At 49.3% G+C, this 15,801-nt stretch overlaps 1 protein-coding gene across 5 annotated transcripts in view; it reads right to left on the reverse strand.

Moving 5' to 3' along the window:
- The window catches only part of LMO1 (LIM domain only 1), a 77,824-nt gene that overhangs the window by 26,760 nt on the left and 35,263 nt on the right, over positions 1-15,801 (reverse strand). Inside the window, exon 1 of one of the 5 annotated variants that reach the window (XM_029061641.2) lies at positions 8,956-8,974. The exons of 3 other annotated variants lie outside the window; for them this stretch is intronic. The gene's annotated coding sequence lies outside the window, so the exon portion shown is untranslated. Of the gene's footprint in view, positions 1-692; positions 712-8,955; positions 8,975-15,801 lie in introns of those variants that run through there. One more of the 5 variants, XM_039911375.1, reaches the window with a different exon arrangement.

The following is a 15,801-nucleotide window of genomic DNA, read 5'->3' on the forward strand; positions in this document are numbered from 1 at the left end:
GAAAGGGAGAGAGAGAGAGAAATTGTGTGTGTTTGAATGTGTGTTTTACAAGTCCCCATCTGCTTTAACTCTTTCTTTCCTCCCCACCCGGCCACTCTGGACCTCAGGTCTGAGGCCCTGCCTGGCCTTGACCGGGAAGGCAGGCTAGACCGGCCTCCGAGCTCTTAACCACTCAATTGGTGGCCTTTATTTAGTGCCGTTCTGTGCAGGGCACTGTACTGAGCACTCTTCCAGGTTTCTGCAGTGCAACAAGAGGGCGGCCACAAGCGGCTGTTTGGGTCCCTGAGGGCTCCATCTTCACCCTTCCCTCCACCAACCCAACTAAAGTGGCAAAGCCAAGGAGGTTGGCTGGAAACCTGAGGAAGGGAACTTCTGCCTCCCACAAGAAGTGAGTAAACTCTGGATCAGCCCGGAAGTAAAGTTGGGGCAATATCAGCTCAGGGGGAGGTCTATGAAACGCCCCCTGCCCAACCCCGAACTGAGGATTGTTCTAGGTGGCTTATGCATTCACCTGCCCGGAGTCTGGGGGGGTGGACCGGATGACCTCTTGACTTTCCTGCTCTAGGCTTCCCTGACTCAAAGAGCTTGAAGTTAGGAGGAAGGGCTCATGGGAAGCAAGACTGGGGGTCCCCCAGGAATTGGGGAACCTGTACTGGCCTCCTCTCAGTATGGGCACATTGTGGACCACAAACCTTTCTCCTAGAAGGGCGTCCTGATCAAATGACCGCTGCTGCCAGGCGGTGCTGGAGATGTGGATCTTGGGCAAGTTGCTTCACTTTCTCTTCTTATTTGCAAGCCTGTTTTCAACTGGCTGTTTTCAACATCCAACATCCAACCCCCACCCCTGGAAGGAAATCAGTCGATAGTATTTGAGCGCTTACTGGACAGGGAATGTATCTATCATTATATTGTACTCTCCCAAGGGCTTAATACAGTGCTCTGCCTACACTAAGAGCTCAATAAATACGATTGATTGAAGTAAATGCTTGGTAGAGTGCAATCTATCAGTTGTATTAATTGAGTGATTACTGAGTGTACTTTACTAAGCGTACTTTTAGACTGTGAGCCCGTTGTTGGGTAGGGAATTGTCTCTATTTGTTGCCAAATTGTACTTTCCAAGCACTTAGTACAGTGCTCTGCACACAGTAAGCAGGATACAACAGAATTAGCGGACGTGTTCCCTGCCCGTAACCAGCTCGATGAATAGTATTTATTGAATGTTTACTATGTGCAAAACCCTGTACTAAGCACTTGGGAAAGTACAATGCAACAGAATTAGCAGGCATGTTCTCTGCCCATTACGAGTTTACAGTCTAGAGGCCAATATAACGGAGTTGATACATACGCTCCCCGCCTACAGTGAGTTTACAGTCTCAAGTCTTCAATGTCAGTCAGGGCTGACTGGAGTGTAAACCAGAGGAAGGGGGGGGAACTTGTGCCAGGAATTCCTGAGCAAGCAAGCACCCAGTCAATTAATCGCTTTCCTCATCTGTAAAATGGGGATTAAATACCTGTTCTCCCTGTCAGGCAGTCAATAGTTAGTCAGTCGTAATTACTGAGTGCTTACTGTACTATAATAAGCACTTGGGAAAGTACGGTGTAACAACATAACAGACACATTCCCTGTAGAGCTTGCAGTCTAGAGGGGGAGACAGACATTAATATAAATAAATTACAGTCCCTTAGAGTGTGAGCCCCGGTGAGAACAAGGATTGGATCCGATCTCTTTATGGTGGATCTACCCCAGGGTTTGGCACAAAGGAAGCCCTTAACAAATACCACAATGAGTATTATTGTTCTCCAACATGGCCGCCGGCGCCTAGAACAGGACTGCTCACTATGAGCTCATGGAAGATTTCTTGGCCTCCTGACTGGGCCTGGACTCTGCCTCCTGGCAGGAACCCTCCCTGTAGAAGGTGAGTGTCCAGCTCCGGCCGGCAGGCAGGCTCCAGACCAGAGCTCCTCCCAGAAAGCAGCCCGTTTTCCTGGAGATCTGGGAAAGAAACCAGAGACCTTCTTGGACAATCCCCTCTGCCCCCAGCCCCACAGCACTTATGTCCATATCTGTAATTTATTTATTTATATTAACGGCTGTCTCTCCCTCTAGACTGAAAGCTTGTGGGCAGGGAACGTATCCGTTGGTTCTTGTATTCTACTCTCCCAAGAGCTTAATACAGTCCCCTGCACACAGTAAGCGCTCAGTAGATATGAATGACTAACTGACCATCCAAGTCATGTAGTCGGCCCACCCGCCGACGGTAAGAGTTCTGTCCCCGCCTCACCCGCCCTACAGGACGCCCTCTCTCCCTCATCAACCACAATTCCGCAGAGCTTCCAGGACTCCGAGAGTCACAGCCCTGACCCTCCCTGGGGGAATCCAACATGGAGTTCTGAGGCCAGGACCACCCCCCGAGGAAGTCGGGGTGCATCTTGTGGCCAACACCCCAAGATGGTACCCGACACCCAGCTACCACCAATTCCCAGCCTGCGCCTGGGCTGGTGATTGTCACCCCCGTGTTTACTCGAGTCCTGACATCGCCCAGTTGGTTGAAACAATCCAGCTGCTGGGTTCTACCCTAGAGGCAGCTGCATTTCGGTGGGAGGTGAAACGATACCAATTAGTTTGGATAATGCACACACATTTTTATATTACAGGCAGATATAAATCTAACATTTGTAAAGTGCTTTGGGAACCTTCAAAATGAAAAGCATGCTACCAATGTACGATATTATTATTTAATAGCTTCCCTCCCCTGCCTGCCTCCCCCCACACCCCACTCCCCTCTCTTCCAGTCTAGCATATACAATGTCAGCCCAGGCTTTTGGTAACCTTAATAGAATTTCAATGTCCATTGCCAAATGGCCATTTGATGTTCTCTGCTGTATACAGAGATCAAACCTAATCTGTCACAAGCCTTAATGCAGGCAATGATGCGTCTGGGCCCCAAAGCTTTTACATGTCACTAGAAATTTCTCAAGAGTTTTGGAGTCTGTTGGAAACAGGTCTCTGGCAAACTCCCCTCTTGGCTCCCCCAACCCCACGCTCTGCTAAAGTTTAAGAGAAGGAGAAACAAGCAGCCATGACCGAGTTGAAGGATAATCCATTTAAATCTGCCTGGTGAATAACTACCAGCCTGGGCTGTGTAATAGTGTTAATTGTGGAATTTGTTAAGCGCTGACTATGTTTCAAGCACTATACTAGGCGCTGGAGTTGAGACGAGATAATCCGGTCGGACAGTCCCTGCCCCACATGAGGCTCACAAATCTAAGGGGGAGGAATGGGAATACCCATTTTATTGATGAGAAGACTGAGGCCCAGAGAATAATAATAATGATGATGGTAATTTTTAAGTGCTTACTATGTACCAAGCACTGTTCTAAACACTGGGGTAGATACAAGGTAATCAGGTTGTCCCATGTGGGGCTCAAGTTTTAATCCCCATTTTACAGATGAGGTAACTGAGCCGTAGAGAAGTTAAGTGACTTACCCAGCGTCACATAGCTGGTAAGTGGTGGAGCCGGGATTAGAACCCACGACCTCTGACTCCCAAGCACGTGCTTTTTCCATTAAGCCACAATGAAGTTAATTGACTTGCCCCAAAGCACACAAAAGGCCTGGGGCAGAGATGGAATTAGAACCCTGGTCCCATGACTTCCAGGCCTGTGTTCTTTCTGCTAGGCCACCTTGCTTCTGCCACTGTGTCCAACTGTAGTCAATTGTCAAGCAGGGAGAAGAGATGGAAGATTTGCATAATGTTCCTCCTTGGTACCTCCTTTGAGGAGGGGTAAGTTTGATGGGTGGGCAAACTTTTCATTCTCACTTGCAGACCTGTTTTCAACATCCAACCCCCATCCCTGAAAGGGAACCAATCAGAGGTATTTACTGAGCACTTACTGTGTGCAGAGCACTGTAGTAAGTGCCTGGGGAGAGAGCAGTGTAACAGAGTTGGAAGATACATTTCCTGCCTACAATGAGCTTATAGTCTAGAACCTCCAGTGTCAGTCAGGCGGACTGGGATGTAAACCCGGGGGACGAGGGGCCTTATTTCGGTTAACTCTCAAGCACGCAAGCCACTGATCGATCATACTTATTGAGCACTTAGTGTGTGCAGAGCACTGTACTAAGCGCTGGGGCGAGTACGGTATAACAGAGTTGGTAGACTCGTCCCCTACCCACAATGATAGGTCAACTGGAGGTTCTTGAGAAAGGTGCAAAGGGTTGCTTTCTGGCAGGTGGTCATCCCCTCTGGGCCAGGTGGGTGATGACCCTAGTGGCCGCCCACCCTCCGGCTACTTGGAGAGCCGTCCATGCTGGTCGGCCCTCTCCACCCTCCCGAACAGCCCAAACAGTGCTATTTACTGAACGCTTCCTGGGTGCAGAGACCCCTGCCGGGTAGGGACTCAGCACCATCTCCAGTCTGAGGGTGAGACTCTAACCCTCCTGCCTCCCCTGACCTACTCCCCATGCAGGAGGAGGCAGACCCCCAGCCCAGCATGAGGTGAGCTGCGGGGCACAAATGCTGTCCATCACAGACCGAATCCCTCTGCAGGAGTTCTTTCGGGGTCCGTGTTAGCATTATCGAAAAATCAAATCTATGGTTAATTCCTCTAAAGTCCTCCTCACTGTTAAAAAAACCGGCTTTATGTTCCTTCAGAAAAAGTTTGGAAACATTCCCTGGGAATTTCTGGTCAACCTCGAAAATACCCGCTGTTTTCCGATCTCCTCGAAATGCCTCCCTCGCCTGTCCTCGGCCACGTGGGCTCTAGGAGTCCGAGGAATCACCGATTCCTCTCCTCCTTTGCTCTCCCAATAGCATTTCTCAGAGTCCCTCAAGCTCTCAGGGTGTCTAGGGTGGCCATCGTTACCTTATCCAGAAACTCCTCTCTTGGACAACCAGAGAGAGGAGAGAGTCTGCTAGATCCCCATCTGGGTTTAGGGGGCATCCCAAGCTGGGCACATCCCAATGAGGACAGTCATACTCAATGAGGGATCAATGGTGACGTCCCTCTCCCATCTCCCATCTCCCCTCTCCCTTCACCCATCTCTCTTCTCCCATCCCGTCTCCCCTCTCCCTTCACACATCAACACTCCTCTGCCTCCCCTCTCTTCCCTCTCCCATCTCTATCTCCCCCTCCCATCTCTGTCTCCCATCTCCTGTCAACCCCCTCCACTCCCCTGTCTCCCTTCTCCCCTCTCTCATCTGTCTCCCATCTTCCATCTCCCCTCTCCTGTCTCTCCTCTACCCATTTCTCCCCTCTCCCTCCCATCTGTCTCCCCTCTCCCTTCACCCTTCTCTCTTCCTTCTCCCCTTTCAACCTGTGCCGGTCCACGTTTCCTCAAGTGGTATCCAGCTGTCCAGGGCCCCTGAGCCACACCAAAGGTGAGCTCACAGTTGGACTCCTGGTTTTTCTTCTGCAGACTCCCTCAAAGGCAGATCAGGCCTGGAGAAGAGTCCAGTCCCTAGGTCTGAGCTGTTTCTTGCCCCGGCAGCTGCAGGGCCGGGGCTGGGGGAACAGAGCAGGATGAAGAGTGGGGATAGGGGTCCCCGGTCACTCTTCACAGGCTCTGGTCGCCCCAGAGAGCCAAAGCCCCTCTCCCCACCGCCCAACTCTGGGTCTCAGGGAGGCGAGCAACAATCCACCCACCGACTTCTCAGGTCTCTGAGAGATCCGGCTTCAGATGTGGGGCTGGGGTCTCTGTAGGGGGGTTTTTGGACCAAGACAGAAGCCGGTTCGGACAGGCGCTGAAGCCTTTTTTTTTTTTAAGGCATCAATCATGTTTAATAAGAAAATTTGAAAGTCTAATCTAATTCTGCAGAATCTCTTTAAATCTGGTTTTCTCAGAAGTAACTTCATTTCACACGAACACATCCAGCCTTATGAGAAATTCCACATTTCACACCAGTTTTATCTCCACAATTTTTCGTCTGAGTGCATTCCTATCAGAGGGTCCCGGCTCGCGGTACAGTGAGGCCAGAACTAATGGCATTTCCTACTCGCTGGGAATCAAAAGCCACCTAGAACAAGTGTTTAAATTTGTTTCTGCTGCTCCTGCCTAAAGTGCTCATTAATTCCCACGCTCCCAATCCTCTACTGACCTTAGTGCTCACCCTGAGGGTCACGCCAGCCAAGGAGGAAAGAGTGCTGCCTTTGCCGTCCCCGCCTCCAAGGGCATTTGTTTGCAGGTCAAGTGTTAGTCGCAGTAATAGCAGCACTTACTGAGCACCCACTCGGTGTGATACACTGTACTAGACACTTGGGAAGTACAAATAACATTCGTTCATTCAATCATATTTATTGAGCACTTAGTGTGTGCAGAGCACTGTACTAAGCTCTTCGGAGAGTACAATCCAACAATAAACAGATACATTCCCTGATCAAAACGAGCTTACAGTCTAGAGTTGGGGAGAGACAGATATCAATACATATAAATAAAGTACATTAAATAAATTAGAGATCTGAACATTAGTGCTGTGGGGCTGGGGGGGGGGGGGGGGAGAACAAAGGGAGCAAGTCAGGGCGACGCAGAAGGGAGAAGAGGAAAAGGGGGCTTAATCAGAAAAGGCCTCTTGGAGGAGATGTGCCTTCAGTAAGGCTTTGAAGAAGGGTAGAGTGACATGTTCCTTGCCACAAGGAGTTTACCCTCTAACAGGAGAGACAAGTGAAATTATTCCCCATGTGAGTGTTCAAATCAATCGATCGCTGGAATTTATCGAGTGCTTACTATGTGCAAAGCGCTCGGGAGAATACAATGCAGAATTGGCAGACGTATTCCCTACCCACAACAAGTCTAGACGATGAGCTTACAAACTTCTCTCTGGCCTGTAAGCTCCTTGTGGGCAAGGAATACCTGATCTACTGTGTTGTATTCTCCCTAGCACATGGTACGTTGCTCTGTGTGTGGTAAACGATCAACAGATACTGTTGATTGACTGATTATTAAGACTTGGGTAGGTAAGCGCCTTCTGAGCTTATCGTTATATTACTGCTTATTGTTATATTGTACTCCCCTAAGCGCTTAGTAGAGTGCTCGGCACACAGTAAGCGCTCAATAAATACGATCGAATGAATGGACGAATAAGGTACAATAGAAGCACGAGATGCAATACCTGCCCACGAGGAGCTTACAGTCAAACGGGAGTGATGACGGGAGTCACTCCAGGCCCAAGAAGCAGAAGCACTGCAAGGTGCTCGAGGATGAGGACTGCAACTTTGACTTGTATTGTACTCTCCCATGTGCCTGGTACAGTGCTCTGCACTTGGTAGGGTTCGAATCCCTGCTCGGCCACTTGTCAGCTATGTGACTTTGGGCAAGTCACTTAACTTCTCGGTTCCTCAGTTACCTCATCTGTAAAATGGGGATTAAGACTGTGAGCCCCACGTGGGACAACCTGATTCCCCTGTGTCTACCCCAGCGCTTAGAACAGTACTCAGCACATAGTAAGCGCTTAACAAATACCAACATTATTATTATTATTAATAAATGCCACAGAGCGTGGGTGTGGGTCTCCCTGCCCTATGTAAGGGAGTCTCTTGTCCCCAGAGGGTCAACGTCTCTACCAGCTCTACTGAACTCTCTCAAGCACTTGATATAGTGTGCACATATTAAGCGCGCAGTACATACCACAGTGATTGATCACGGTCCTTTCTGTGTCCCCCAGGTCCCAGCGACATCAATAGATTATCAATGATGAGTCCCCTTTGCTCACTGCTCAGGAAGAGGCACTTGGGAGTTAGTTCTTTGGAATGAATGATCCTGGCCCCAGTCCTCAAGGAGTTAATAATAATAATAATAATAATGATGGTATTTGTTAAGCACTTCCTATGTGTCAAGCACTGTTCTAAGCGCTGGGGTAGATACAAGTTTATCAGGTTGTCCCATGTGGGGCTCACAGTCTTAATCCCTATTTTTCAGATGAGGTAACTGAGGCACAGAGGAGTTAAGTGACTTGCCCAAAGTCACACAGCTGACAAGTGGCAGAGCCGGGATTAGAGCCCATGTTCCTCTGATTCCCAAGCCCGTGCTCTTGCCACTAGGCCACGCTGAATTCCCAGGTTATGGGGAAGATAGGAGAAGTGTCAAAAATTTGAACTATCAATCAATCAATGGAATTTATGGAGTCCTTACTGTATGTAGAGAACTGTACAGGTCTCGGGAGGGGGCAGTAGAACTTGAGCATGGAATGATGAGGAGGCCCCATCTGTATCCCAATCTCCAAATTGCCTGTCCTTGGGGCTTCCTATTTACCTGGTGGGGAGCCCTGGGGTGGGGAGGGGGTTCTGCTTCTCCTACCTCGCCAATCCTGGAGCCCCCTCAAGAATCAAAGGAGCATCACTTTTGGGGACACTGAGGCCTGAGGCCCAGAAGAAGAGGCATCCCCTGGACAACCCTTTTCAGACCATCCACCATGCTCGGCCCTGCTCAGAGATGGGATACATAGGCTCTGGGAAGCTGGGAGGTATTCACCTTTCATCTGGGTGGGCCACTGGATGTCCTCTGCCCCAGGCCCACCTGAGCCTTAGTGGTATTTGGTAATCACTTACTATGTGCCAGGAGCTTTACTAACCTCTAAGGTTGATACAAGATAACCAGGCTGGATGCAGTCCGTATCCGACATAGGGTTCACTGTCCTAATTGGGTAGGGATTGTCTCTGTTGCTGAATTGTACTTTCCAAGTGCTTAGCACAGTGCTCTGCACACAGTAAGTGCTCAAAAAATACAATTAAATGAATTTTACATATGAGGGAACTGAGGCACAGAAAAGTGAAGTGACCTTCCCAAGATCACTCAGCAGACTAGCGATGGAGCCAGGATTAGAACCCAGGTCCTTCTGGCTCCCAGGCCCCGGCTTTACCCATCAGGGCACCCTGCGCCTTATTCATCAAGTCCTCGTTCACATTCGTCTTTGCCGTCTGGGAACGACACTGATCCCGGACCCCGCTAGCCGTCCTCACCCACGGGCGTGCCGTATCCATGTCGGTAGTCCTCCAGAGTGGCAGGAAGCCTCGGATCGGGGGCTACCGACCGCAGAAGACTCGCTCCCCTGCCCGTCCCCGGGCCGCTGAGGACGACTCTCCCCACGAGCCTAATGAAATCCAAGTTTTAGTGCCCTGCGGTCTCTGTCGAAAAAAGCCTGAATCTCCAGATGAGTCTCAATTTCACAGCATCAGGGAACTGTGTGCCAATGCACTGAACCAGAAAACTAGAGTCTAGCAGGAGTTAGAGACACACTGCTAACATCAGGGTTATTTTAGATTAGAGCACTTCAAAATCAATTTTGAATTCAAACTTTTAAATGCACTTTCTGAAACCCGCCGGAGAGGCTGTGCTGACTCTCGGGCCGAGACACAGCTCACGCTCCTTCAAGCCGAGGAGGCCCCTCCTCCTCTTCCTCCCTCCTCTCCCACCCTCCTCTCCCACCCTCCCGTGACTTTGTGGGACTAGGCGAGGATGGGAGCTGCCTTCGGGCCCATCCATGGGCGGCTTGCTCTCTGCTATAGGTGCTTGGCAGGGTACTCTGGGCACCGTGTTGGTTCTGAGGCCTGGTCGAGTTGGTTTCTAAATCTCTCGAGGCCCCGTTGGGTCACAGAGACCGAACCTCTGAGGGAAGGCTATGTGAGAAGGTCTAAGGAAGCAGTGAGGCCTAGAGGGAGGAGTCAGAGGACCAGGTTTCTAATCCTGGCTCTGCCAATTGCTGGCTGTGTGACCTTGGGCAAATCGCTTCTTTGTGTCTCGGATTCCTCAACTGTAAAACGGGGATCAAAAACTTGTTTTCCCTCCTACTTAGACTGTGAGCCCCTTGTGGAACAGGGGCTGTGTCAGACTTAATTAACTTGTACCTAGCTTAGAACAGTGTTTGACACATATGAAGCTCTTAATACCATAAAAAAGGATAGCGGTGGATTCTGCTTGGAAATTGGGGAGGGCAGCACCCCTGGAGATTTTTCAGGCGGACCGGGTCTGCTCCATCCACACCCCTCCAGTGCCCGATCTGATCTTCCCACCCTAAATCCACCCCTTAATGCCTCTGCAGCACCTTGGAAACTTGGGTATTTGCCCTGCGACTGTGCCTCTACCCTCTATCGCTAAGTGTTTAGGACGGTGTTCTGCACTCAGTAAGCACGCAATAAATACCATAGATTGGTTGAAAGTCAAACTGTGAGATCAGAAGAGGGGTTGAACATCGTCAGGGGCCCAAAGTCAAGAAAGGGCATGGCAAGGAGAGCGGAGGGGATGAAGGGCAAGAAAACCCTCCCCAGCTACAGCTTGCACCTTGCAACATGGGTAGCTGGGCCTTGTGGGAGAGTGTGGATGATGCAGTGGGACAGATCATCACTAACAGCACTCGCTTGGATGATCTGGGACGTCTCTCTCAAGCCCACTCTTCTCTACTGACTGCAGAACTCATTTCCAACCCAACCATTCTCAAATGGTGCCCGCTTAATTGTCCAAGAGTGGATTCCCACAGCATCCACCTGGGCTCCCTCCCCCAGCTTGACTGGATCCTCCGTAAGGGGAGGAACTGAGTCTTCTAAAAAAATCTTTCATTCTCTCCCGAACTCTTCACAGGGTGGGCACCCAAAAAATGGTTGATGGATCTATTGATCAATCATATTTATTGAGCGCTTGCTGTGTGCAGAGCAGTGTACTAAGCATTTGGGAGAGTGGGAATAAATGGATCGAGAATCGTTTCCTTACAGCTTTTTCCAAGTTGAACTATTCCCAATCTGCAGAAAAGAGGCCCCTCTCTTGGATGCGCAGAGAGGTCACCTGCTTCTAGGGCCCAAGCCACCAACCTTGTTGGAAAGTAGCTTCACCACATCATCCCTTCATTGGTTGAAACCAAAGCAGAGTTGAGCCAAGACAGAAATGATGGGCGGAAGGAATTGAAGGAGGTAGGCTGCACTTCAGAAGTGAACTAAGAACAGTGAATTTAACCTTAATCAGCCCCTCTAGACTGTAAGGTCGTTGTGGGCAGGGAATGTGTCTGTTTATTGTTATATTGTACTCTCCCAAGCGCTTAGTACAGTGCTCTACACACAGTAAGCTCTCAATAAATATGACTAACAAAGAGCTAAAACGTGACCTTGGTGGTATCTGGACAAGAAAGAATTGAATTCTGTTAACTCCACTAGGTGCAAGCAAGAAATGAGATAATTTGTCAGCTCCTCCACTAGACTGTAATCTCTCCGTGGGCAGGGATCATGTCTACCGACTCTATTGCACTCTCCTAAACGCTTAGTACACAGTGCTCTGCACACAAATAGATCAGTGAATACCGCTGGCTGATTGATTGTTGTGAGCAGGGAATATGACTACCAACTCTTGATTTGTACTCTCTCAAGGGCTTAGTACAGTGCTCTGTATACAATAAGTGCTCAATAAATACCATTATTTGATTAACTGTTTGGAAAGAGTGCAGGGTTAGGAAGCAGGAGATCCAGGTTCGAGCCTCCAGCTCTGCCATTATCCCACTGGGTGACCTTAAGCAAGTCGCAACCTCTCTGGACCTTAGTTTCCTCATCTGTAAAATGTGGTTAAGGTAAAATGTGAGCCTCATGTAGGACAGGGACTGTGTCTGATCTCATAACCTTGTATCTACCCCGGGGCCTAGCACATAGTCATAATGTAATCAATGCCATAATAATGCATCAACCAGTTACTGACTGTCCCTGTATTTTTCCATCGCTGAAACATTTAAAATATCTGGACCCGGGTGAACTAAAAGTTTCAAAAACCAAGCACAAAACCCCATATAACCAGCCATAAAATGGTCTCCAAAGTGAGGAATCTCCCCAGGCATCTCCCTTTTCTTTTCAGGGAATCTGAAAAGAATTCCTTGATTCCTCAATTTCTTTTCAAGGAATCTGTAGTGGGGATTAGGGACTGGGGCTACAGCCTTTCACCGGGCTTAGCTGGGCTGAGCTGCGGAGAAGCAGGAGGCCACTGTTTCTTTTTTTTTCTTAAATGGTATTTGTTAAGTGCTTACTGTGTCAAGCATTGTACTAAGCACTGGAGTAGATACAAGCTAATCAGGTTGGATCCACTCCAGGCTCATGAGGGGCTCACAGTCTAACTCCTCATTTTAAAATAAGGCACAGAGAAATGACTTGCCCAAGGTCATACAGCAGACAAGTGGTGGAGCCGGGATTAGAACCCACATCCTCCCACTCCCAAGGCCTGTGCTTTTTCCTCTAGGCCACGCTGCTTCTCTCAAGAGGGTGGCCATTCCTCTGGTTCGATTCGGGACAGTCCAATTCACAGCTGGTCCATCCCTGGATTCCGGATGGCCATCGGCGGCCACGCTAGCTCTCAGTGAGGACCAGCTCCCAAGCAGATGGCCCCTCTGAAACATTATGTGCTTGAATCCCCAACGCGGACTCCGAAACTTCACTCTCCTCTTATCCCCAAGTGAGGCTCATCCTCTAAATCAGGGAAGATATCACTTGGTTACTCTGTCTTCCCCAAGGGCCTAGTAGAGTGTGCCATACCAAGTGGGTGTTCAGTAAACACCAGATTCCTGTCTTTTCCACGCTAGACCTTTTCTACCAACTCTGTATTGTTCATTCCCAAGCAGAACTGCAGTGCTCTGCACACAATAAGCATTCAGTAAATACCACTGATTGGTCTACTGATTCTCTAGGTGGGGAAAGCCCTACCGAGGCTTAATAGGGGATGAGGCCAAAGTCCCTCTTTCTTACTTCCGATGCTCTAAAGAGTACCTCCTCCTGAACCGTCCCCTCCCTGGTCCCCAACTCTCGCCTATCTCCCACCTCAGCCCCCAGCCCCACATCCCTTCTGCCAGCTCCAGTGGATTCAGCCGGACAGATCACCACTAACAGTGTTCTCTTAGAAGACTGGGGACCTCCCTCTCAGACCCACTCTCCTCTTCTTACTGCAGAACTCATTTTTTTTTAAATGGTGTTTGTTAAGCACTTATTATGTGCCAGACACTGTACTAAAGACTAGGGTAGGTAGAAGATTGGACAAAGCCCACCCACATGGGGCTCACATTCTTAATCCCCATTCTACAGATGAGGTAATGGACACAGAAGTGAAGTGACTTGCCCAAGTTCACGTAACAGACAAGTGGCAGAGCCGGGATTAGAACCCAGGTCCTCCGAGCTCCCAAGCCTTTGCTCTTTCCACTAGGCCATGCTGCTTCTCCTACACTTCTTAATCAACCCATCCATCCTTGGTATTTATTGAGCACTTACTGTGAGCAAAGCACTGTAACAAGCAGTTGAGAGAGGACAATATAACAGAACTGGTAAGGCACATCCCCTGCCCTCAGTGATCTTAGAGCAGGGTGGCTTAGTAGAAAGAGCACGGGCTTCGGAGTCAGAGGATGTGAGTTCTAATCCCAGATCAACCACTTGTCTGCTGTGTGACTTTGGGCAAGTCACTTAACCTCTCTGTGCCTCATTTACCTCATCTGTGAAATGGGGATTAAGACTGTGACCCCCACATGGGGCAACTTGATCACCCTGTATCTACACCAGTGCTTAGAAGAGTGCTTGGCACAGAGTAAGCGCTTAACAGATACCATAATTAATAAACCCATAGGGCTGCAAATTTTTATTTTTTTAATGGTTTTTTTTTTTTAACAAATAAAAAGTTGTGGGCAAGGAATGTGCCCTAACTGCTTTCAAAAGGTCCCTGCCCCCGATCCCAACCTGCTTTTGGCCACGAGACGCCCACTTGTGATCGTGGAGCCAGCTGGGATGCTAGAGAGAAGCTGGGAGTCACAGCAGCCAAGCCGGTTGATAAAGGAAAGGAAGCCACTTACCAGAGCTGGGAAAAATGGCATCTAGAAACCTTTCTTCTCTCCCTGAAGACAAGAACTGGGCTATCCCGCTCTGCTTCCCAGGCAGGCAGGACCTGGCACAAGCTGGGAAAACCCCCTCCATCAAGCAACCAATCAATCGTATTTATTGAGTGCTTACCGTGTTGCAGGGCACTGAGCGCTTGGGAGAGTACAATATAACAGACTCGGCAGATAAATTCCCTGCCCGCGTTACTCTTTCCCCACCATTCGAGGGTCAAACCTCTCCTTCCCACGGAACCTCGAGCCACCGACCAGTCCAGGCGAGGGGGAGGGAGAGGAGAGAAAAGCAATTGCTGTCTAGTGTTCGGAGGAGAGAGCCCTCTGAGGCGTGAACATCTGACACAGTCATCTCCTGAAAATGAAAAACTGGCAACTTCACATGATGATGTCCAAGTAATGAGCAAAGCGCCGAAGAAGTTACTTAGAGCACATGGGAAGGTCCCCGGGGTGGGCGCTATCAGTTTCCATGAATCCCAGCCTCCCTTCCTTCAGCATGAATTTCTTTTCCCGGCCCTTTCGTTTGCAGGGTTGAATGGCTTTAAGAGGCTCACACGCTACTGAATTGGTGCTTGTGGCAATAATGTGGGCTTGAATGGCTTGAACTTGCTCAACATCTGCTCTGCTCAATCAATTGATCAATCATGCCCGGGGGTGAGGAGGCTCCGCCTCCCCCAACCTGGCACCCCGATCCCCCATTACATCCTCTGGGTTGAGCTGGTCATTTGCCTCCCCAGCTCCCTCAAGACATCAGACCAGGTGCTCAGAGTCAGGTGACCCCGCAGGACGGTGCTGTCTCCCTAGGAGGTTCTGGTCTCCCCAAGGAGGGTCCCACCTTGCCTTATGCTGTCGAGTCATCTCCGACCCATAGCGACGCCATGGACACATCTTTCCTAAAATGCCCCGCTTCCATCCGCAATAGTTCTGATAGTGTACCACTGGTTCCCAATTCCAAGGACCTAATTTATGACTTCTCAAAGCATCTCCTCCGAACAGCCTTCTTCAATCCCTTCCTCCCAGTCAGCCCAGGCCCTGACCTGTTCTTTAATTCATTCTCAGAATTAAAATCAGACACACACACACACACACGCTACTGAATCGGTGCTTGTGGCAATAATGTGGGGAAGAGACTTCATTCGTTCATTGTGGACCTGGTCATTGCTCCTTTTTTTGTTTTTTAAGCACTTAGAATATGCCAGGCACTGTACCAATCCCTGGGGTCGATACAAGCTAATCTGCTTGGATGCACTATCTGTCCCACGTGGGCCTCGCGGACAATCCCCATTTTATAGATGAGGAAACTGAGGCACAGAGAAGTGAAGTGACTTGCCCAAGGTCTCGCAGCACGCATGAGGCAGAGCTGGGATTAGAGCCCGCGTCCTTCTTACTGCCAGGCCCGTGCTCTATCCACTAGGCCCCACTGCTTTCACTGAAGGTTGAGCACTGAAAAGAGTTACTTTTACTTAGTTAACCTGAAGTTACTTAGTGAACCATCAACCAAAGCAGATGAACGAAGAATGGCCCACAATAACACGCTGGAAATACGAAAGCTCTCTCTTAACACGGACGCAAATATGTGAGCTTGAATGACCTCTTTAGATTGACAGCTCCTTGAGGACAGAGAGCAGGTGGCCCTCTAATCTGGACTTCAGACTCTAGTCCGGAATTATCATCCCTCTAGACTTAATGGTGATGAGGATAATGACCAGAAAAGTGGCTCCAGTTTGAACTTCAAGAAAAGCGCTTACCCGATTACCTTGTATTTCCCCAGCACTTAGAACAGTACTTGGCACATAGTAAGCGCTTAACAAATGCCATCATTATTATTATGTAGGACAGGGACAGTGACCAACTGGATTACCTTGTATCTACCCCAGTGCTTAGAACAGTACCTGGCACATAGTAAGTGCTTAACAAATACCACGATTATTATACATTATGGCTTCTTATAGGCAGGGAACGTGTCTGCTAGTTA

This window comes from Ornithorhynchus anatinus, chromosome 3 (assembly GCF_004115215.2).
Source record: "Ornithorhynchus anatinus isolate Pmale09 chromosome 3, mOrnAna1.pri.v4, whole genome shotgun sequence".
Classification (NCBI taxonomy): Eukaryota; Metazoa; Chordata; class Mammalia; order Monotremata; family Ornithorhynchidae; genus Ornithorhynchus; species Ornithorhynchus anatinus.